We start from the raw sequence: 26,247 nt of genomic DNA, 5'->3' as shown, positions 1-26,247 counted from the left end.
AATCGAAATGAAACCGTGCGAATGAAAATTGTATGGTACCCGAATAGATTATCCCACGAGTTTAACGGCTCTTGCATTATTTTTAAAGTTTATATTTTATTTTATTTCTCATCTTTCTTGGTGGGTATACACTCTGTAGTCTTTTATACTCTTTATTCGTTTTACACTTACCACGAGGGTAAAAAAGAGTGTTCAATCTGCAATCAAGAATTCTTTCAGCCGAGCGGCGTTGATTGCGAGCCGTTAATTACAAGACATTTTTTCTCGGTCTCCTCCTCCTTGTTCGACGAGAGAACCGAGGTACGGGTCTTCTCTGCTTATCTGCTCGGAGAAGTCGCCCCAACGCAATTTCAATTTACCAAATGCCGCCCAAGGGGGACATCAACCGACCGAGAGATATCTGCGTCTTAGTCAACATCCTAAGATCTTGTGACTGACACCCATCACTGGGTCAAGAATCGTTTTTGGTCTTCTCGAATCATTAGTGAATCAAATGTTGATCAACTTTTTTTTTTTCACACAAAAAATCGTCTATCAAAATTATTAAAAATTACGCTGATAAAAAAATTTCTTTGATTGAAGAAAAAAAATTAATTTCAATGAATTAAAATTTAATTAAATTAAAAAAAATTTCAGTTTAATTACATTATTTAAAAAAAAAAATTTATTTTCAATCCTAAAATAATTTATTTATTTCTAACTAAAAAATAAATTATCTAATTTTTTATTTAACATAAAATTTTGAATATAAATAAATTTTATCAAAATTAAATAAAAATAAAAAGTGAATAAATTATTTAAAATAATTATCCAGACAAAACAGTAGTTCTATTCTCTCCCGGAAGTTCGTTATTTTTTTCATTGACCCGCGAGTGCCGGGCCTAAAGCTTCTGGAGGTAAAGGGGATGAAGGAGGTGAAGCTTTGGGGGGTGGCCCGGCAAGAAGCTCCGTAGAATTAACCGAAAGAATAAGGGCTGGTTAGTTTGCTATTTTAGCCTGCACGCTTGTAATTATGCCGGCGCAGTGATTGGCGTGGTTCGTGGAGTCAGCGGATGGGGTTAGTGAGCTGCTGGCTGCTGGTTGTGTTTAAAGCGTGTGTTTAAATGCGGGGGTGTGAGCCATCAGTCGGCCGCCCGAAAAAAGTATAAGAATAAAATACAGAGGAGTTTTTTTTGTTAGCTCGAATTCATTAAGGCTGAAAATCAATAGACGTTTTCTTCGCTGGCGTCTGCAGCTGAAAAAAAATTAAGAAACCAGCAACTAAACTCGGTATAGAACAGAACGAGCGAGAAAATAAAAACCGAATGAACGAATAGAGTATCTATGTATATAAACTCTCTCGATGGAGGAGCGTTCGCCGCGTAGAAAATAATCCACCCCTTTAAGACTGTTTTTCCCTTATTTATTTTTTTTATGCTCCTCTTTTTTGGCTGATAAAAATCTCTCGGTATTGGTCGTAGTGCACACATATACACACTTATATATACACTCAAATTGCACCTACATTCTTGTAAAAATCGAGGGGAAATTAGAGTTAAAACGAGTCATTCTATACCAAATCATTAAACTTTTTTTGCTACGGTATTAAAAGTTTTATTTTTGAGCAAATAAATTGTTTAAAAATGTTCAAACTTTTTTTTTTTAATTTTTTGGACTAAATTTATTTATTTTAATTAATTAAATTTAAAAATTAAAGTTTTTAATAATAAATTAATAATTGCGTAAAAAATTTAATTAATTTCAAAAATTTTCAAACTTAGTTTTGAATTTTTTACCCCAAAAATATTTTTTTTAAATTAAGCACACCAAATTTACACAATAAAAATTTTTGTGTCAAATATTGAACACTTTAAAACATTAACTTAACATTAAAAAAGTGTTAAATATTTCACCCAAAATTTATTTGACTTAAAATTTTTTACAGTGTTTAAATCTTAAAAATTATAATTCATTAAAAATCTTAAACAGCAGTTATATAATAAAAAAAAAGAAATTCCCTCCATAAATCTACACGCATAAACATCGACATAATAATAATAATAATAGCAAGTTGTATAAGTACAAGCAGTAAAGTACGTAGTGGTTAAAATGTGACTTTGGCGTATTATTACGTGAATCTGATTCTTATCCCACGACTGAGACTGAAAGTTTAAGTACACGAGGGAGTAATTAGGTCAGAAGTATTATATGCGTTTTTAATTCGACACTTAGTACAAATCGATGTTAGCAATGGTGCAGTGCACCCTCTATATAGATATACGGAGACATGTTATTAATGAAATGCCGTGTTGTAATGCCCTGTCCGCAAAACTGGGTAAAACTTGTCTTGCCGCGTTAAATAACTTGACGTTAAATAACATGAGCGTGTAAGTGAGTTGTACATGAACATTATTACAAGAGGGAGGCCAGTCTGTATGTGACTCTGTATCTGTATATTTATTGTAAGAACGAGCGCTCGTGGGGGAGGGGGGAGGGGGATCGCCGCTAGGTGCAATTACCATTGATTACGCGCGAATAACGGGGTCGTGAGCCTATGGTTTATCCATCGTCGTTGGGCTCACACACATGCTCACACTCCCATCACTCGCTAAACCTTATTTTCCCCCTTCCCCTTTTTATCCTTTATTATTATAATAATAATTATTATTATATTACTATAGTTTGAATTTTTATTTTCTTTTCCGCGTTGGAGTATTTTATAACGACCAGTTGCTCTTATTCTCTTACTCCGAGGTGCATTTAGAGTCCGAGATACCATCTTCGGGATAATATATGTTGCGGAGAACTAAGTACGAGCAAGACTGAGTTGACTAGACTGGAGGAAAAGATTCTAATGAAATTGCTCTATTCCGTTTAATGGAATAGAAGATATAATTAAATAGTTTATTGTCGTTGAGACACACGACAATCTTTCCACGCTGGCATCGAGGATCGATCAATCTCCAGCTCGGTTCCGCGAATCAAACCACTTGATTGTCTGTCACAAGTCCAATCGTTACTTCTGTTACGGTAAAATATTTCAGTGTGAAATTTTGTTGGTAGCTTTGAAATTAAAATTATGAGCTTAATATTAAAAATATGAAAAAATTATTAGACATTTTTTTTTAGATAATTTAATTTTATTTAATGTAGATCCACAGATTAGAATTTTTTTCTCGATATAAAAATTTTACATAGATATTTTTACCACAAGAATATTTTAATATAAAATTTTATCTATAACTTCAAAATTAAAATAATGATTTAAATATCAAAAATATGAAAAATTTACATGCGACATTTCCTGTAGAGAATTAAAAAGAAAGATCTACAGATTATAATTTTTGTCCAGAGAAGAGTTTCACAAAAAAATTTCCACCAATGATAATTTTAAAAATAGAGTAAATCCAGAATCTCAAGTACTGAATTAAAACCCAGGGAGCGGTGAAACGACAAAGGGCTGAAGAGTGAGTTGAATTAACGGTAAACCACTCGGATGAGGTCATTAGTATATGGTATAGGGAAGAAATAAAAGTTTTTTCTGTCGCGGGCAATCGTCGGAGGGAATTTTCAATCGCGAGCCCCTAGGGAACGTCTTCCCTCGAATATACGCATAATACATACATGTATTAAGTGTAACGAGGCCCGAGCGAAGCCTTCCACCCCAAGAAATTTTCCTTGTAAAAAAGTTCGACGGAAAAAGAATGCCGCGAAAAAATTTCTTAATCAATTATTCGCACTCGGTGACCGCCTGAGTGAATTCTCAACTCGGTTTGGTTATTTGTCAGAATTTTTAAAATTACCCTTCGCTCAGCAGAGCCTTTTTTTCCATCGAAATTTAATTTTCGAGTTAACAGAAAAAAAAATCCAATTTTTTTATTTTATTTTAATAATTTAGAGGAGTTTTGGGAGTGAGTGACAAAAAGGAGGGAAGCCTTGAGGCGAGTAAGCTTGTGGAGGTATATTTACCTCATGCTCATGCTCACACACATGCAAAAGAGAGTAGCGCCGGCGGCGAGGGTAATTAGAGTGAGGTTGTGTCTATCGAGAGGGTAGAGGACGGAAGATAGAGTCAGTCCGGCCGTCGAGGTGGAACGGCGCCAGATAAGACTTAATATTTGATCGTAAGCCCGGCTCTTGGCTCACCACGAACCACCCCCAGCTTCCAGGCACCCCTACCTCCTTCTCCTTCTTCTCCCACACCCTGACTTCCTTATTTTTCTTTTATTTCTCCACATCTTTTATTTTATTTCGGGGGTTTTTTTTCTCTATTTCTCCGTCTCGATTCCGGGCGATCGATGACTCCTTACGGTCCGCTTGTCCACCCCTTGACCATTCATCGACCTGACTACGACTCACTGCCGGTGCTAAATCTGTTGACACTTCACTCCGTCGCCCTCGATGCTATATGTACTTTACTTACTTTATTTAACTTTCTCTTTCGCTTTATCTTTCTCACATTCGCTGCTGAGAACTCAACCGAATTCCGATTCTGACCACGAGCGACTATCATCGGCTCGTTTCGTTCCAGCCACCGATTCTGTACTGTCTTTCACATAACACTTTTGCTTCCAATTATCACTCTATCGAAATCATTTCTTACTTTTTTTTTTAAATTTTTTTACAAAAAAATTAAATAAATTTATTATTTAATTATTTTTGTAATTTATTTTTTTTTTCTGGACGTATTATCATTTAATTCCATAAAAAATGAAGCTAATCAGTATGTACACTGTTAAAAAAATAAACTTGATTAAAAAAAAATTTTTTGCACCAAGAATAATTTTTTTTTTAAAGAATTTATTTTTTTTCAGTCTAGAATAAAAAATATTACTATTGAGATTTTCTGTTCCATGTAAAATGGAATTCTAAGAGTAAAAACAGCAAACAGGACATCACATCGGCGGATAATGATCGAGTCGGTCGAGTAGCTTTCGGTGGCCGGGGGCTTGAGCATGAAAATCGTATGGTAATGGCAACGGTGAATGCGAATAGATCGAGTAGAGTATATAGCATATAGACACGCGTATGAGTGTATGAGTCCGGAGTAGTGCCCTGGTCTATCCATCTTGGCGATGGCGTGTAAGGAGGATACGGAGAGAATCTTAAACATTCTGTGGTATGCCTTTACGTCAGTTGTATCCTATTAATCGGAATATCGACGTCTGGGTGTGTGTCTTAAGACTGTATTAGAGGGAAGAAGCGCCCGAACGAACGCAAGGGTATAATGTTGCGAGTCTGAAGTTGAAGGAGGAGTGGAATGAGGTGGTGGAGAACTCGAGGCACTCCGAGCTCTACTCCAGACTTGAGCTCGCGTGCCTCTGATAATTATACGCTCGAGCCGACTCGAGACTGGAGAATCAAGTCTAAGGTTCTCTGGCTCTGGCTCTGGTTATTCGACAGGGTCGGAGTTGACCGGCGTCTAATCGATTCACCGCTTCGACATGGAAATCCTCGAGTGTCCCCAGGGCAATCGATACAACTTTCCTTCTTTTCCATTCCGAGACTAAACAATTATTTTTTTTTTTTTTTTTTTTTTTAATCGAATGAATTTATTTTAAATTTAATTATCAATTTAAAATATTTAAAAATATCATCGGTAGACAAAATACAACTTCATTTCTTAATTATTGACATTTTTTAAGATATAAGCTCATCCTGAAGTTATACTCATCAAGACCTTTCATTTGAATACCCACACGATTTTTTTTATATATTTTATATATATGATATTTCTCATATTTGTGAAATAAATAAAATATATAAAAAAATTCGTGTGGGTATTCAAACGAAAGATCTCGATAAGTGTAACTCTAGGATGAGCTTATATCATTAAAAATAATAGCAGAAAAATAATTATAAAAATAAAAATTAAAAATAGTAAAAAAAAAAAAACTTTTAATCTAAAATAAAATAACTGAAATGCAATAAAAATTCTTCAAGTCTTTAGACAAAAGCTAATGAAAAAAATGTGGATAAATACTTAGAAATGCACCGACTATTTTATTCAACACTAATCCGATTTATTTGCGCAATTATCGGATTTACTTAACTCGATCCATAATATGCGGACTATGCAGCCCACACACACTCACATGCAATCTATAGATTAGAGAGTAGAGTAAAGAGCCTTTTTATAAATACATACAATATATATTGAACTTTCTTTACCTTCAGCACTAGCTAAAAGCTACTAAAAGTATCATTATGCAGTTTGAATAATTTCTTTCATGTGTATCATCATTATCAACTCTACATACTTCATAATTATTCATCATATTCTATTATATTCATTCCGAGACAATTCTTACAGACATTCCAAATTAATTTACTCCGTATAATTTATTACAGCAGCTTTTTTATTAAATTTTTCATTAATTTAAAAAAACAGATCACTAATTCGACATTATTACATTTTTGCAATAAAACGGAGGGAGGATTATTATTAAAATTTTTTTTTTCTGAAAGTTAACAACATATATTTTTTTTTTTGAAAATAATTTAATGCATCATAAATAAACATAAATATTTAAATATTTGGCAAATTGAATAAAAGGTTTAATATATGGAGGATGTAATATTACGAAAGAGAGTGAGCTCGCCATCTGTCAAGCGACCGAACTGGATTTTAAGTTTGCCGTTCGAGTTAACAATCAGCCGATACGATGATAAAATTAATAAAAAAAAAAAAATAATAATAATAATGAAGGAAAAGATCAGGAGAAAGCGATAAAGAATAAAGCCTAATTTTACAGTCACGATAATGAATTCGATTGGTTAACTTAAAAGTATCGGGGTATCGACACTTTAAACTCCGTCAAGTGAACCGTTTCTGTTCATGTATATATATATGATACTACTATTGTATGCTGTAATACAATCGGGTATATTAAATATTCATCGAGTACGATGTACGATGCCAAGGGATAAGGATGCTAAAAGAAATGGTTGCAATTACGTAACGACATCCGGCACGATAATAAATTTTTTAAGAAACACCGACGCCAATAATATCACGACTTCACTGCTGATGTTCACAGGCGTGTAAAATCGCCGCTTATGAACCTTCACTAATGTTCAAATTTTTTTCTTTCATATTCTAGATCTTTATTTGAATAATAAGATGGGATTTTTTTTTAAATCGATGTTCAAATTTTGTTAATTAAAATTAAAAAATAATTTTTACAAGTCAAATAATTTATTGATGTGGTCATATGTATTTTTAGGGAAAATAAAAAATTGTAAAAAATTTTTTTCCTATTTGTTTGTAGCTTGATATGGCCATATATGGTCATATAAGGTCATATATGGAAATTTTCTTTATATGGCCATGTCAAAAAAAAAATTTTACCAGTATAATTAAAAAAAAAAAATAAACACAAAGGAAACTAGATTACTCAAGACTTGAGAATAATGATTGATTGGATTGTCGGGATTATTTGCATGGGTAGTATGTCCATACATTTGGTTAATTTGCACAAGGTACATAGTATAAGTATAACTCGGTTGATAATAATCATGGAAACTTGGCAAACACTTAATATCAGTGTTCGCGGAATTCTTATACGTGACGTAAATCTCTTCATGTCATCATCAGTCATCATAATCACTCATCACTTACTCTTATACTGTATTATAATATACTTATACTTATATTATAATTGATTTAATTATGTAACTGAAGATAACATAACGATCCTTGCTCGTTCTCATTAGATTTTTCTGTTTACTTTCGAGTAGAGTGTCGTTGTTGATATTTATACTGATAACGATACTGTTTGGTAAAGATCTCGGCGCTAAATTCAAATTGACATTGATGTGAAGATTCTATCATCTTATAAACGGATCGGCAATAAAATAGTCAGGTTACCGCCCACGCCTGACAATTCACGTCACCGTTTTATCAGCCATCATTTACCGGGCATTTTACTATATACCCGAGTGGAACTGAGAGTTGAGATATTGCAAGTTTGTTGCAACTATTGGGAACTTTATGATTGTACATGCGTATGTCCAAGTTTATGCGATAAAACGCACATTATTTCGTTGACAATGTAATGAGTTAAGGGAAATTTAGTGACGATTAAGTCTTTCTAAGTACATAAACATAAAGTTAACATTTATACAAGGATTTTATTTTTATTTATTTAGATACGTGGGTGGTGATTTTTTTTTTTTTTTTTTTTCGTATTATTACAGTTGAAAATTTCTTTAAAAAAATTTTTCTTTCCTTATTTTCAAAAAAGAAATTTTTTCTAACAATTTCCTCTGATAAAAAAATTTACCCTGTTTGTATTAAGTTCCAAAAGTAAATACCACATTTGCCTCCTTGTGTTGACAATCCCAATTAAATTAAATCCCATTCCTGCGGCAAAAATTTCAAACGCGTGACATGTAAAATAATCTCAACAACTGACTGTAAAAAAATGTAAATAAATTAAAATAAAATCACCCGACGAATTTACCAACCAAAAATATCATTAAATTCAGTCGCGTGTCGGATTTTCACTTGTAGCAAGTGAAAAGATCACCTCGCGCAATAATATGCACCCATCCACCGAAAACTAATAAGCCGACACTTATATACAAATATACAAATACATAAATACATTAATGACTCCTGGAGGTTGAGCCGAGGACCTTGAAGGATATTAGAATGATAATCGTCGGACGCGTGCTCGCGCATCAAAATCGCCGCACGGGCTTCAAGAAAAGAATAATAAATAATATCGGTGAGAAAAATAAGGGACTGTATTTTTATAACATTTAAGATCCTTTCCGACACGAGCCGGAAGCTGGCCAACCCGAGGACTAGATCTGCAAGACTGGGGTCGCCTAAATTTATTCCCGAGCTTCTGTCCAAAATTAAGGGTCCCATGAATAATATTCGCTCATACATTTATACATACATACCTACATCTATCTACTGCATATGTGAGGCTAAAAAACGCCGTAATAAATGATGAGACAATTTCGTAAAAGTAAAATCGATTTTACCCACCAACAATGGAGTTAATCAAACGGGTGAAATTGATTTTGATCGATGGTGGTTCGTGGTTATTGAAATTAAATCGTGTAGAATTTAGAACCGAGTCGTTTAACATGTACATGACAATGCTGCATCATAAACTTTATTCAAAAGTACAGAGTGTACTACCCAAAAAATTTAATAGTAATAATAACGGCTGCTATACATTAGGGTCGATCAAAAAAAATTATTGGGGGTAGAATTTGTGCCTTAAAAAAAAAAAAAAAAAAAAAATTTCTGATTTTTTTTTAAACACGCTGATTTTCTAAATAATCAATTAATTTAATTTTTCAGCTTTAACATAAAATTTTTAACATTGTATTTATCTACATAACTAAAGGTACTACCGTATAAAAAAAAATAATAATAATACAATACTTATAACGATGATCCCCGTTTACTTACAATCAAATTTAACCTCCATTCTACGTCAAATAAGAGAACTATCTTCGTAAATTCGTTAAAATATAATGTAACAATATTGCAGATGGGATGTAGTATGTAGTATGTAATGTATTGATAGTATTGAGATATATAACGTGTAGCACGTGACCTTTGGATAAATTCAAATTTAAATTACAATATTTTTATTTAACTTCTTTCTAACATAAAGCATCGCTCGATCTACCACCGAAAATTGAATATTTATGCGAGCACGTGGTATATATAAGAATACAAGCACTTTTTTGGCGCATTCGGGACTCTCACGCGAAGAGCTAAGAGCTCGTTTGCATCTAATCGCTAATTCACTTTTTTACCGGCGAATTTTGCATACCTGGCTCGGGATGAGTTTAGGGTAAGTCCTCACAATAGAATTTTTCGGTGGATTCAATTCTTGGTGCACTTGTCGCGAGATGCTATCGCTGAACCCTTCGGTGCAAGGAATTGAACATATTGTACATTAATATGAATGCGTGGAGGACAATGAAAGATTACAATGAGGAAATAAAGTTGAGTGAATGATTATTTTTGATATTGTACCTGGTGTAGCGTTATCGAGCATCGGAAGTAACGTTATAAGTGAAGATTCTTTCGTGGTTTGCTTCTTTTGAAAGTTCTTGGTGGGTTTGGAAATTACGGTGTTCAGTTTTGGAGAATGGATTTTAGGATAAGTGTTTTATTTAATTTTTAGAAGGACTTCTGTTGAAAAAATATCCAGAGGTGATCTTTCAGCATTTTTTTTTTTTTTTTTAATAATAATCAAAAGCCAAAAATACCTATCTATCGGTGCGTCATTGGCACACAATTAAAGTAGCATAAAAACCAAATAGATTTAACGATTTTTATAGAGCGTTTCACACTCCCGACTCAGTGTGATGTTAATGCCATAAAAGAAGGATTGAATGATGTGTAACTATAACTATAAAAGAAAAGTAAATTGGGTGACTAGAAATAGAGAATTCGATCGTTAAACGCCTCTCGGAGGGTCGTAACGGGCCAAATTCTAACCGATTCGTCCCGATAATCGGCGATTGGATCCTCGTCCCCACACACCGACATTATTCCATTACATAACATACAAATGAATAAATATAAATACGGATTGCAGTCGAACAAAGAAAACAAAATTTACCCTGAGATTTGGGCAAGGCATTAGTCTGTCACCTTTTTGCTTCTGGGTTCCCTTTCCCCGGAGCCGCCCCCGGATCCCCCCTGTACTGTACTACTACACAACCGGGTACTTTATGACTGGCACGTTCATTTGAGCCGGAGACGAGGTTCATTTGAAGCCTGCCCCAGATATCTAACGAACCCCAAAGGTGAAGACTTCTTGGGCCAAAGCCTCAGACATTTGCCATCGAGTACCCGAGTCCTGTGCATTTGCAGAACAAAAATAATAAAGGGGAGGAACTGAAGGATCGAGGGTCCTATTCCTCGAGAGCTGAACACCGCAACGTACTTTAATTGTATCAGGATGTCGAAGGGTCTTCATCACATCACACATAACAGCGGTCTCGGAATTTGGGTCGATAGGTCTCTCGGTGTATTAAGACCAACGAGGATGCACTGTTTCTATTATTGTCTCACGGGTGATCTCTCTTAAAGATCCCATTCCTATTTCGGGATTTGGAGTCGCTCTGAATGGTGACGAGCTCACGGGCCCGTACATGTTTCTTTGTCCTCAGATATTGGCTTATTCGCTCGTTGTTACTTGCTTCCTTATGTCTATTATATCTCCTTGTCCAGCAGATATAATATAATAATATAATATAATATAATATTGTATGTGGATGTGGAGCACCATCAGATCAGTCGCTGCGACTTTTAGACTAGTTGCAGGGTGGATTATAATGCCGAGTGTTTCTGGGAGGGGAATAAATGAATCTTCCGGGGGATAAAGAAAGTTAAGTTAAATAAAATTATTTTTTTTTTTTATGTTTCTTGTCTATTCATATGTATGTGTGTGAGGTACACGGGCATTATATTTGTCTCTTGAGGACAATGAAGGTGAATTAAGGATTAAGGACATGGAGCAGTGTGGGAATATAGAATGACAGGAGAATATTATTTGAGTGTTTTTGTCTGGGATTTTGTCATGTTCGTACACAAGGTACTGTATATCTGCAGACCAAATTGTTATTTTTCACTAAGAGTGAGGAAGAATAAGGGATGATGGAATTTAAATTAAGGGTCGTTTGGTAACGATTTTGGCAGAAATTTTTTTGATTAAACAGCAAAAAATTTCAGAAAAAATTTTTTAATTGAGGAATTTTTTTTATTAAATAAATTGCATTTATAATTTTTTAAAATTTAATTAATAATAATTTATTAATTGAAAAAAAAAAAAATCCCTGAATTTTTGTTAGCTGTCTATTAATTCAAACATAATTTTACTATAAAATTTTTGAACCTAAATTTTTATTTTAAAACGATAATTTTCATGTTTAACAAAGACCTTCATTAAAATTTTTATCCATAAAACCTCAAAGAAAGTAAATTTTGAACATAATAGCATTCCAAGCTAATTATCCCTCTGTTTTATAAAATAAAAATTTCTCCTCACAGTATATCACGCTAAAGTGTGAACCTCAGACAAAATCTCAAAACGACAAAATAATTTTTTTTTATATGACTTTAATTGTATGTCGATGACACGCCGATACAAATATTTTATGTCCTAGCTTACACTTATACTCAGAACCACGATAATTTTATTCAACTTTTTAACCAGCATGTATATATATAGATATGTGGACATTGCGATGAGCGTGTCTTTGATCGGCGGATCTAATCTAGCGATATCGGCGCGGACGATCAAATCATTCAGATCCTGTCCTCATCATCCTCGTGTTTATGTATATTTATATACATTTATATATTTAGGAGTTAATTTATTGGATATTTAAATGTCACGCAACGTGGTTATACACTTTTGGAATGCGTGTGATTATGTTGTTTAGTGTTTTGTTGGTATGTGGAAACTCCCAGGTACAATACACATTCATAAAACATAAAACAAGTACAGGAATTAAATTATGTCTTGATTTCGAACCTGGATATTATATCACTTGATTATTTATTTTTATCAACTGTACTGTACCTACTAATTTAAAAAATATAAAATAATAATAATAATAATTTATACTGTAAAAAAAGTATGGAGAATAATCGAGCTATCGATCGCAGTTAAACATCACCGATCTGTCAGTTTGTACCGGTAGATCCGAATGATTCGCGAGTTCGTATTGGTAAAGAGAAACTACTTTTCAATATAATAGTCTTTATCAGACAAGCGTGAGAATAAAATCAGTTAACGGCAAAGAACGCTCGGTTTTTAATTAAATCAATTCATTTTTTACAGATAACCGTTTCCGAGATTCCTTTCATCGGAAAAAAAAAACAAATAAAATACTTTAATTTTTTTTTAGACACTTACTCTGATAAAAGTTTCAATTAAATCTGAATATTTCATTTTCTATGCCTGAAAATTTTAATAATAAATCAATTTTTTTTTTTTTTGACTTTTTTATTAACACTCAAGACAGAAAAAGTTTATTTTTTCTGTGGTGAATTGAATTAAAAATAAATAATTATTATTTGAGAAGTAACTAGTTAATAATTGCCTAAATTTCAACAGGTTATAGGCTTGGAAAAATTTTTTAATTTTTTAAAGAAGAAAAAAATAATTTAAGTATTAAATTTTTATATGAAAAATTTTTTTAAATAGAAAATTATTATTCAAAAACTTCCCGAGGTATAATTGACTGAAATAAATTCCCGATGCGTCGAATTTAAACGTGAGAAACCGGAATTACTTTGCGCAATAAACCTGTAAGCCGATGATAAAATATGATGGTTCTTTGAAAGTAAACAAATAATTTTAAAAAAAGGCATCTCATTTTGAATTTAAATCTTCTCCCGGTAGCCCAACGAGAGTAATAGTAAAAATAATAATAATGACAATAATAACAATAACAACCACAGTAATAAAAAAAGCAGTTGCAGTAACGCGTTGTTTCCTAGGAGGTTTATTCATTCGCATTCCACAAAGGTTCTGAACTGGACTCACCTCCGGTATGTGCATCAAGCAGAGAATCGGGTTTTTACTTGTATTAGAAAGAGAGAGTGAAAAAAAAAAGAGAGAAGGAATAGATCCTTGGATTGATTTTCCTGAAGACTGAGGACTAGGGTTTAAATTATAAATGATTCTCATGTCAATTCAAATTAAAATCCACGCATTTAATTTGTGTGTGTCTATCTACCTATTTATCAAACGGCTTACGGGTTAATGACGAAGCGGTTTATAAATTCATTTCTTGTGTTATTAAAGATGTCACTTTTGGTTTTGATTTTTTGGAAGTAGATTAAGGGCGAAATATGCTATCGAGATTTTGTTTGCAATTATAATCACGTTGTTTAAAAAATGACTTTTGTTAAATTGCACTGTACTTCGTTTAATATTGACGTTTTTGAAGATATAAGCTCATCCCGATGGTACACTCATCAAGAGCTTTCATTTGAGTACCCGCATGCATTTTGATATATTTTTCATATATACACACATATATATATATATATATATATATATATATATATATATATATATATATATATATATATATTATATATATAATATATATTTTTTTTATATATTTATACATATTATATAATATATATATATTATATATATATTATATAATATGTATAAATATATAAAAAATTGATGTGGGTAGTCAAATGAAAGGTCTTGATGAGTGTAATGTCAGAATGAGCTTATATTTTGAAAAATATCAATATTAAGGCACAAATTCAAGTCAAGACCTTTGCAATGACACTAAATTTCATTAAAAAAAAAAAAAAAAAAAAAAAAAAACAGATTTTATTTTACGACTATCCTAGAAATAAAATAATAATATCGATAATAATAATAACTTATGTTCAAAAAATTTTTTGAAATTGTTATTATTTCGAAATTTACATTTTTTTTAATTTGTATATGTTTTAGAATTTTGTTAAATTTTACAAAACCAAAAAATGGTATCGCATAAAATCAAAATACTAAAGTTAGACATACGATACACGGATGCGTCGCATAAGGTCGCATGATTTTTCTAGGTGTAGTTTCCGGTGTGACGTCATAATTAGGGTAATTACAATTACGGGTATATGAGCGAGTAAGAGATACGCGACACAATGACCGTAGCGATAGATGTGAATATGTGAAGCACATAGCATGTACGTATACGGCAATATAATAATATCGTGCATCAACCGCGGATGGACAGTCGGACAAGCGAGATAATTAGGCGGGACGAGACAGGACGTGCGCATTAATTAATTAGCTCAATCTAAGTCCACTTCATTTATTGTACCATCTTTAACGCTCATACGTCTTAATAGTTTTATTATTTTTTCATCGCAGAATAACATTCCACGTCACGACTAGACTGATATTTACTTTTACTGCTATGCTTTCCAACAGAAATAGGTCGCTTGTATTTTTTATTATCATTGCATTACAATAAATAAATTTAAACGATGGACAATAATATCATCCACAGATTTATTGATAGTTTTAATTTAAATTTAACTTCTATTTAAAAAAAAAAAAAATCAACTCGATTTAAAAAAGAAAATTTTAATCTAAAATAATTTTTAGAAAATTAAAATCAACTATTCAACAATTTATTCATTTATATTAATTAATTAAAATGTTGAAATTTTTTTTTTGAATTTTTGATAACTAAAAAAAAATATAATTTTATTAAAATTTGAATTTTAATAATTTTTACTAAAAAATTAACATATTAAATTTATTTTTCCATCAAATTTAAATAAAAAATTAAACCAATTTTCTTAATTCGCGTCGACATAATAATTGAGTAAAAAAAAATTTAATTACAATAATTTATGGAAGAATGTAACGATATTCAGAACCAAGTCATCCGATCAGCCATCTAATTTATCCACTGCAAGATTATTCGGCTACTCACCATCACAAAATATATAATATGTATAAGAAAAACGTCAATAATGAAAGCCGTCTAATTAATTACCGAGTTTAAGACCCAAGGAATAGTCGTAGTTCAGAGTACAGTACAGTCTATGCGATTGTAATCTCCTCAACTGGAATTCAAATTTGATTAATGATCTTCTGTTTTTTTTTTCTCATCGTCCATATCAATCGTCTGTTTTTTCTGTTATTTTCTCGTTTGATTTTAATTCCACATACACAAGTTTCATAAATTTTCCCACAGTCGGACAAAAATTGCTCCTCAATTTTATCGGAATAATTAATAATTAATAATTATAATTAATGAATAGAAGACGAGGAATTTATATTTTTATGCTAACATTAAGAGTAAAGTGCCGGTGAAAAATAAATAAAAATGAAATGAATTAGTCGGTGACATCAGCTGGCTCCGGGTGAGTATCGGTGGGCTGGTGAGCAGAAGGATCCCTGAAAAATAATTAATTTATGCTAACGAATGAGAAGCGTAACGGCTGCGCTCTTAAATTCGCGCCATTGAGCGTCCAAGTGTCTGTAAATCCCTCTTATCTCTGCTGTACTAATACTAATGCTATCACTAATACTAATACTGATACAAGAGCGCGGTTTTTATTTTTATTCCTCAGTAAATATCTGGCTGTTGGCTGGTTCTGGGCCAGATTTTTATATTATATGTATATAACACTCATACGCAGTTCACTGGTTATATCCGTCGTCGAACATGTTCGACAAAATCCTCAGCTCTCACTAATACGACGTCCTATTCGTTGTCTGAGAAAAAACCCGTAAATTAAACCGAGCAAGGATGTAATAGATTTTAAATCCCCTGGGTATTTTTTGCCCTTTCATTTACTGGTGACGGTAATTAATTTTGTTACTTCTGGGTTTATAATTGTGGATAATAAGTCCTAAGAACTGCGTGAGGGGCAATAAATCTTTTTTTTTTTCAATATTTCTAAATATTAAATTAATTTTTGATTGAAAAAAAATGTTTAAATTAAAAATTTTGTTTGTAAAAAAAAATCAAATTTCAGGATTGATTGGTTAACATTGATTAGAATGTATTCAATGATTTAAAAGTAAACAAACGAAGAAAGGTTGTGTACTTAAAGAGTAATACACTTAATAAGAAATGAATTTTGTAAAATACAACAGGGGTTTTTATGTAGGTTTTTATTTTTTACCTCTAGGAAGAGGAACAGAGTGATACGCGAACGAGGAGTTTTATAAGGTTAATAAAATTGTAAGTGTGTTATAAAACTTGGCAAGTAGCTGTATCGGATACTATTCTCCACGTCATAGTGACACTAAATCTGGTGAACCTTTATGTACTGACTATACTTTTTTACATATATTATACTTATATACATTTATATATTTGTTGCATAATCATTAAAGTCAATGTTGATTTACTAAATCATTTAAATTTTTATTTTTAATCTTCAAAATTTGTAAAAATTAATCTTTAAATTATTTAATTTTTTTTAGCATTCATTTCATTTTTTATTAATTAAATAAATAAATATTTTCATAATTAAAAAAAAAAAAAATTTTTTTTCGCATTGAAAAAATCATGTAAATATTTTAAAGAACTCTAAAAAAAATAAATTGAATTCTTAAATAATTAAAATTAAAAATTATCAATTTTTAACAACTTAAATTGTTTTTTCAAATCCTCAACAAAGGGTTGGAATAAAAGCTAATTAGCCTGATTGTATTAGGAATAATAATTGAATTGACTGGTGTTAATGAGGGTATGAAGACACGTCTAATAACAGAGATGCGTCACCGCGGAAACCGACGATTATATACTTAACTACGATTTCTTAATTCACATCTTAGTACAGTACAGTACAAATGAAGTAGTAAGCGACTGATTACACTGGCACTGATCGAGCACACGTGGATTGACTGAATTAGTTAATTGTTATCAAGTTTATTACTTCATGTAGAATAATAATAATAATAATAATAATAATAATAATAATAATAATAATAATAATAATAATAATAATAATAATAATAGTAATATAATTTATATTGTGTTAAGACTGGATAAGATTATTACATTATTAAAACACATTGAATTGAATATTGGATGATCAAATCGATTACGATGGCGAGAATCCCGAGTCAGTATTGTGGGGGTAAGGTCGAAGAATCCCCGAGAAGAGATAAGGATCAACGACGTTTGTAATTCTTCGACTCGATGTAATTAATTATCTTAAGGCTGTGGATCGTGGATAGAGATTTACCCCCCGCGGAAAACCTGCACGAATTGCTCATAACTCCTAGATATATATATTTATATACTTATGCTTATACTTGCGTCCCACATGTTGTATTATGTGCTTAAAAAAAAAAAAAAAAAAAAAACAAATTTAACGTAAGAACGACAGACGTTTATCCTTCACATTTTATCTAGATTTTTTGAGTAATATCGTTGAATAATAATTCATTAATAATTAATTATAATTATTTAAAATATTTAAATTATTTTAATGACTTTTTTATTTGGGTATGATAACAATTTGATTGATGATCTTTGGGGAATAGTCATAAATATTATTTTTATTGTATTTATTCCCGAGTATTAATGACTGGGGATTTGATTGGTAGTAAAGTTACTTTTTAATGGGAAATATTGTCTTGGATGAGGATGAGGACCATTTAAATTTTTTAGTAATTACGACAGTGACTCAATTAACATTAACATTAAATAGTCTCGCCGAAAAACTTACTTTTTATTACTTATACTCCAAGCGGTAATTAAAATCCACATTAAAATTTTATTTTTTAGTGTTTTTAGTGTTTAGTGTTTGTTAATTTTACTTTAATATTATAAATTCTTGAGTTTATACTTAAAAATTTTAAGCGTCTATTATTCATTTGAGTCATAAAATTCAACAGTTAAGTACATTAAATTTTTTTTGTCGGTTCTGGTTGTTTAAATATTTTTGAAAATATTTCTTAATTTTCAGTTTTTATTTATTGAATTAATTTTATTAAATTTGAATAAAAAAAAAATTAAATTTTGAAGTCCAAATTTTTATAAAAAATTTTCTTAACTATTTTACGCTTCAATTAAAAAAAAAAAAAAAAAATTATCCTAAATTCCATTAATTTTTTTTTAATAAAACAATAAAATTTTTCAATTTCTTATTTTCAAAACCAAAAAATGTATTTTTTTAAATTAAGAAATTAAAAACAAAAAACTAACTTTCTTTCTAAGTCTTAATCATCACATATCAAAGTACATGCCTCAAACGACTAATAAAAAAATAAAAAATAATGATTAAATCAAAGACAGCCTCGAAAGAAGCCATAAAATAATTTCCCAAATAAATAATCTTAACTGGAATGGATGTTTAATGTTGGGAAACTATCGATCCTTATCACAATATTTATCGAATATTGAATGTATTAGTTGACTGAAAGAGCAACAATGACCCGTAACTCGGCTAACAGTACCCACAAGTCAGAGATATATGTAAATGAATTCTCGATATAGTATTATAGATATTACAAGCCCGGAAAAAGGAATCTGTCCTCACGGAATGGTGAACTAAGTAAATCTTTCGAATTTATATTACAGATATAATATATAATACAGGAAAGATGATCCCGTTCGGATTGTCAATACAGCCGAGTCCGAGTCGGTCCCATCTAAATAGAGCCTAGAGTAGATCCATGTTGCCTCTATCTGTGTCTATTTTCTATCCACTCTATTTAAATGTATAAGAAAATACATACACACATTTAAATTTTCGGTCTCGCTCTAGCATACTCAGTCACTCGAGCATGTTTATGTTTCACCGGGTTATTTTCTCGCATCACCAAGTCCAAAGATGTTTCACTGCGACGTATTCTCGAATATAGGATACCTGGATCCATTCAGGTATTTATATTACGCCGTGGTTGTGTTGTAGAGCTCCACCACCAGTAAAGACTTTGGATCAAAGCAGGACACCAGCTAGAAATAGAGCAAGATAAAGATAAAGACGCGGTTACAGTCATAATGCATCTCCTCAGCTCCCTTCAGCATCCGCTTTATATTTTAAAGACCAGATATGTCACTCGGATAGAAAATATAAAATAATCTCGGCTCTGGGTTTATATTGGGGTGAGTTTTTATGCTTCAGTTATTGTTGTGAAATAAAAATTTATGTAAAGAAATAAATTCTTTTAATTCAATTGGTACTTTGTCCTTGTGAATGTATTTTAGTTTTGATTTTTTTGAGTATAAATTAATATATGATATTAAATTAAAAAAAAATTATATTTTTTATTTAGTTAAACAAAAAAAATTTTAAAAAGTTTCAGTAAAACATTTTTAATAGGATACAAAAAATTATAATAAAATTTCAGGGTTTAAAAATTGTCAATTAAAGATTAATCGATCTATTTACTCTTAATACTTTATAAAAAAAAAATTCCTTGACTTAAGAACTAGCCACAATAATTTTTCCAAAATTTTATTAATAAAATACTTTTACAAACTAAAAAAATTGTTTAAAAATTAGCAGCAATTTTTTTCACCTCCCAAGAAGGCCCAAAATTAAAATAAAGCAATTTAAAAATCCTCTTCGTCCCAAAAATGACAATTTCAAATCCATTTTTTAGCAGGAAAAAAATAAAACCACTTCTTATATTTCTGCAGGTATAGTCTTAACAATCCAAACACCTAAAAGTCTAAAAATAGTCTGACCTTGTAGCAGCCCGAGCATTCCAAAAACTAAATAAAATAAAAGTACTTTCACTGGGAATCTCTTGACAAATTTTGAAGTTTAAAGTAGAGGTGAAGAACCATGACCTTCTTGATGAATATCCGCAAAGTTTCATCGCAAAACTCTCCACAATCTAAACCATCATTATCACTATAAATGTTATCTAAACCCACACCGTTTCTGGTTTTCTTGGCAGAGTATAGCTAGTGTTACAAATGCGGAGGCCGAGGAAGGGCGGGATGTCGGCTGTCTTGTCGGTGCTACCAACTCGTGCTCTAAAGAACCCATCTTCAATCTCCTGCGGGCCCTCCCGGTTGCTGTGTACATTTTTTAACTAAAATACACATCCCTCTCTCGCTCACCTGCAATATATGGACACATAAAATACACATCTACGTATTTATTATATCCGTATTATTTATATTCACATCCACATAAAAAATAAAAAAATAAAAAAAACTGTTGGTTCGCTCGTGGATCATCACTTCTCATTTCTCATATATATATATATATATATATATATATATATATATATATATATATATATATATATATATATATATATATATATATAAATATGATAATAATAATAATAATAATAATAATAATAATATTCTCCAGTTCAGGTAGAAAAGACCGTGAAGGTGGCTCACGCGTGCGCGTATCATTGACACACACATACTTTAGAGCCCACGATTTAGATCGCGCTTCCAAGTATTATATTCGCCATATATAACATAACTATATAACTATAACTATAACTATACCGATACCTCACGGGTTTTTTCTCTCAACACCCAGCTGGTTTGTGTACGTCCTGTATTATGCTATACTCTCTGGCTCTATCTGGCTGTGGTGTGTATATATGATTCATTTTTCAACCGATTACGGGCTATGGGGCGTTAGATACGTCACAAATCTGTTAATTTTTTATCCTTTTTCTGGCAAACTCACTCCAGAGGTCAACAACAGGTGGGACCAACAAATTTATTAACTTATTTTTATTATTATAGTTTTATCCTCGGTATATAAGAGTCTACTTTTGGGTTTAATTCAATAATTCATTAAATATAGATTTTTTTTTTTTAAATAAACACGTTAATATATTATATTATTTATAAATATCATTGTGAATATAAATATGAATAATAATGTCTGATCGGAGAAAGAACCTGGAATTAATTGTCACTTTGAAAGAGGACGTTGTTTATGTCGATTTTTTATTGGAGAAGGATAAATAATTCAAGCTGTTAAAGAGTTTCATTTTTATTTTTTGATATAAATTTTCAATTCAATTATTTTTAGAAAAATTATATTGAAAAAAAATTTATTTATTTCAAATTGAGAATTTTTTTATAAATTATATTAAAAAAATTGATTTAAAATTTGAAGCTTTTAATTTTAAAGTTTGAAAAATTTTTTAAAGGGGTCTTCTGTTTGGATGCTCTGATTTTAGAGCATCTAGTAGGGATTTTTTTATAAAGACCTTTTTAAAACCTTTTACGAAATTAAATTAACGTAAAAAAAAAAATTGTAATATTAATTTATAATTTGAAATATTTGATCTATTATTTTTTAATAAAAATTACAAAGCATTTATACAATAAAATCAGTCATTAAATATATATTGATCGGGAATTTATTACGACAAAGTGGAACTGAGTGGGAGTTGCAGAATTCCAAGTTACCGATAATCGAATTTTTCCGGCGCATCTGACGCGTACACTCTCCGTGCCGGTTAGGTCGTTAGATTGATTCAATTGAAGACACTTTGCTCGAACTAAGCGGCTTCAAACTTCTTTAGACCGACAAACAACACATAGACTTAATCTCAGAGTTACCGCAGTTACAAAAAATAAACAACTACAAATACTAAATACTCTGAATCGCGGCAATTAGCTCTCGGCCAATTAAATTTCACTAAAAAAACTTATTTTATCATATAAATACAATGGCCACAAGATTTTGCTTATTCTCTTAATAATATAGATAATCTTGAAAAAAAATTAAATTTTTTTTGACAACATATTAAAAGCTCTTTTTCATCATTATCATTATTTTTAAAAGTAAAGCGATAAGTCAGTAAGCTCAAATGCTTTTCCACAAGACCATTGTCATGTTTGGTATCTTGAAAAATAAAAGAGTCACCTCGGAGTGACTGAAGAAGACCTTGAGGGTGGAAAAAGTTCTTGAGCGAAAGCCAAAGGGACGTGGACATGTTGTTATTTTTTTTTTGTATCCATGTAACCCAGCTGTGGGAGTAGGTATTATATTGATTGGCGGAAGTGTGTTACGGGACGTGACCCTGGCCTACCACAAAACGCGTGCAGGGTAGGTAGGGCCGGTCCGGGTTGAGTCGGACAAAAAGAGCAGAGCCGGTGCAAGACGTGCGGGCTCTCCCAATGGGCCACAGAGTGCCCATCAGCGCTCGATATATCGATTCTGAGTCGAGCAAAGAACCACTTCACTCGTATACTTGTACTTTCATCCCTTACATGGACATGAAACTTCCCTTGCACGTCTACGTATGTGGTATGTGGTATTGATATGTGGAATGTGTGTGTGTGTAGGCTCGACCACTCGATATTTCAGTGGTGGCTATAGATAGTGCAGAACGGAGGGCTAATGGAGCTTCCGTGTGGTCACTTGTTGCCTCAGCCACCCCTCAGACTCGCCATGTCCCCTATGTACTACATGTATGTTTGGGAAACGCCGCTTTGGTTGTCTGCCGCAGACTTGCCCGACAAATACGTCAAGGACGGGGTTATTGGCTGGAGAAACAAATTTATCCTTTTTCGTAGTTTGTCTTTCGTTTTTTTTTTTTGTTTGGCTCTGAGCTTACTTTTAAAGGATCTAGAGATCAAATTATTGACTAAAATTTTTATTTAAATTTTTGATTAAAAAATTGAAGGAAAAAATTAAATTTTAATTTTAAATTCAAAGCGCACTAATAGAAGGATAGATTAAGTATTAATAATTTAATTTATTTGAAGACAATTATTTAATTTATTAAATTTTAATAAATATTTTTCAACATTCAATAAATATTTATTTAAGAGAAAAAAATTATATTCTCAAAAATTAGACTGGAAAATAAAACCCAACTCGAATTCCAGCTAAAATTTTTACATACAAAGACTAAGACTGAGGTCAGTCGGTTTACGAGCGATCAAAGCGAGATAAAATTTTCGAAAGCGATTTAATTTAAAGTTGTATTATACTTGTAAATAAAAATATCAGGCGTCGTTAATGGAAAATTTTAATGCCGGGCCACTAATTGTCAGATAACTGTACAGTAATTTTACGGTGTAAATAGAGGCCGTAGCTGAGTGAGACATGGTACAGCTGATAAAAATTAGTCATGTCTCATGTATAGTTTGAGTTCAAGGTTTTATTTGCTCCAGCCCAATAAGAGGTATTATATACAGTAAGGGGCTTGTATATTGTATTTGAGTGATCCAAGAAACAAAAAAGATAATAGAGACGAAACAAAAATATGTTTCAACTCTGTATCTGGTCTCTATCTCTACCTGTGTCTTGAGATGATAGTACGAGTCTATTAGTCGGCTCTGGATGCTTAGGGATTTAAATAACTAAAAGACAAGATGACAAATTCTTCGAGATATTTAGTGTTTTGGCCTTCTTTGAGGTAACATTATTATGTATTATAATTATCTTTGGTTGAAGGTATGTTTAGTTAAATGTACCAAATTTTAAATTAAAAAAAATTTTATCGATGGGCTTATACAATCAACGTGTCACATTAAATTAAAATTGAATAAAAATGTTTAAGAAACTTTTTAGAGGAGTTAAAAAAAAGAATTTTTATTTTGTAACTTATTTCCTTGGACTGAACTTTCCTATAGTGAGAATATTCGGCGGCTATGCGCCACCTGGTGGATTTTTTCAATACTAACTTCGTCAAAAATTATATATTGATATATTTGACAATATTAGAGCATATATGGGAATATAAGACTGTATATGAATTGATAAAAAAATATTTTGACTTAAAGAAAATTTTTAATCAAGGATTTTTTATTTTGAAAAATTTTTTTTAGAACAAGTTAATTTTATGTCAGTGTGGGCACTTTTAAAAATTTTTTCACGGACATTAGGATTAATATTAAAGACAAAAGATAACGAATGACAGGCTGAAAATATCTGTGAAAATTTCACAAAATTTAGAGATTAAATTTCTCAATTAATTTGAAGTAAAATAAAAAAAAAAAGTCGAAGAATAAGATGGCGGTAAAAGAGGATAATGCACGTGTGACGGTATAAGTGGTATGAAGAAAGCTTTTTCTCGGGCTTTCACATGCGGGCAGTTACGTCCCGACGTGGCGATGTTTTAGCGTATTGATCCACCAGTAAGGGGGCTTTCGGGGTTTTTGTGTGCAAGTGTAAGTGTAATATAAGAATAAGATGGAGTGTAGAGTGTAGAATGCTCGCCGCAATGTGGTTAAGCGCATTAGACTGTTTATATGAGAGAGTAAGAGGGTTTAGAATTAGATATACGTATATAATAGAAGAGTTGAAAAACTGGACGGTTGCACTTACGCTCATAATCATTCCTTTCTTTGGTACAACACAAATCCTCGTTACTTTTACACTTATGTGGAATACATGTTTGTGTTCAAAGAAATTTTATTTGCAATTTGTCCTGATAATTATTATATTTTATAATTAGTCTTGTTAAAAATATGAACATATGCTGATTAATTCACCGTTCTTCAGCAGAAATTTAAAGTTTAAACTTTCATAGACTGAACGTACCCTCGAGGCAAGTGTATTATAAATTATAACATTAACTGAGAATAATTTCCACAGCGAAACTATACGGAATAATAATTTAAATAGAGACCCGAAGGATAATTATACGTCCGCGTAACTCTGTCGCAGACTTGATATGAGGGACTTGTCTTCAGAGCCTCTCCCGCCCTGTAAGTCTCGAGCCTAAACTTCGCGAATTATGAATCTATACTATGCAGTTAATGAATATAGATATTTAAAGTTTAAAGAAGGCGTATTATACTTCTAATTCTACTTCACCAACTTGGTTATCGATTAAATAATTGCTTTGTAATTCCTGTCACAGTCGACCTCTCGTCGACTTTTCATATCACATGCATTATTTGTGCAGTAATTATATTTCTCTACACTGCTAATAACTTCTATCTATCTCCTATCCTTTATGTTACACTACAAATTTACGTACCGGGTATAATTATTTACATTTATTATTTATTCATTTTATTTTTAGTTAATTGATTACTTTGTGTTTGGTAACACGGTTGCATGTCCTATTTTAAAATTTTACTGCTATTCAAATAATTTATTTTTAGTTAATTATATTTTAATTTTGCTTTATTAACTTGTACAAAATTTTATGCATTGCATGTTTTCATATATGACATCATGCATTAACTTATATGTTACATGGATAATCAGATATGATCAATGATTATGTAAAAAACTAATTTTTTTAACATGTGTTAATACATTAAACAGATAAATTTTTATTTATGTTTCAGGGTTAATTTCTATGCTGTCAAATTTTATCGGTGAGTGAAAATTATAAAATTCTTAAATTTATTCAAATAGAATACAATTAAGCAAACAAGCGTAAGGGTATCTTAGTCGCGAGTTAAATTAACAAGAGTGGAGATAAAAAAATTGAATTAAATTTATTTAAATAAAACAAATGTTTAGAGCAGGAATGTACAACCGTATACACATCTGTGGACCGAGACACGCATTATAAATTGCTCGTAAAAATTCCGGGATCAAAAAAAGTCGCTCTTTCCCGGATAATTCACGCTTGTCTCCCGGTTTTTGTTGGATATCAGTTGACACCTCTCGATTCGCTCTCGTCGGGTTTGACGCGCTCGTCGTCACTTTAATGACCGGCACAATCATACCATACAGCCAACTAAGTGTACATCCATATAATGCCGTGTGTACCGAGAAGGTACTTCTTTCTATACGATGCAGTCTCTACATAACACGGTATCGATACCAACGATTACTTACTCGACTGCGAGACTCATGTGTGTAACAAC

The 26,247-nt window shown here is 31.5% G+C and overlaps 1 protein-coding gene across 3 annotated transcripts in view; it reads left to right on the top strand.

Moving 5' to 3' along the window:
- Positions 1-26,247, top strand: part of Zfh2 (Zn finger homeodomain 2) — a 166,844-nt gene that overhangs the window by 65,353 nt on the left and 75,244 nt on the right. For all 3 annotated transcript variants that reach the window (XM_074242056.1, XM_074242055.1, XM_074242058.1), the window contains one exon: positions 25,720-25,749. The gene's annotated coding sequence lies outside the window, so the exon portion shown is untranslated. The remainder of the gene's footprint in view (positions 1-25,719; positions 25,750-26,247) is intronic.

Source organism: Cotesia typhae, unplaced genomic scaffold (genome assembly GCF_013202065.1).
Source record: "Cotesia typhae breed Kobodo isofemale line unplaced genomic scaffold, CoteBio_Ctyphae contig_4, whole genome shotgun sequence".
Classification (NCBI taxonomy): Eukaryota; Metazoa; Arthropoda; class Insecta; order Hymenoptera; family Braconidae; genus Cotesia; species Cotesia typhae.
This window is presented reverse-complemented; position numbering and strand designations above follow the sequence as displayed.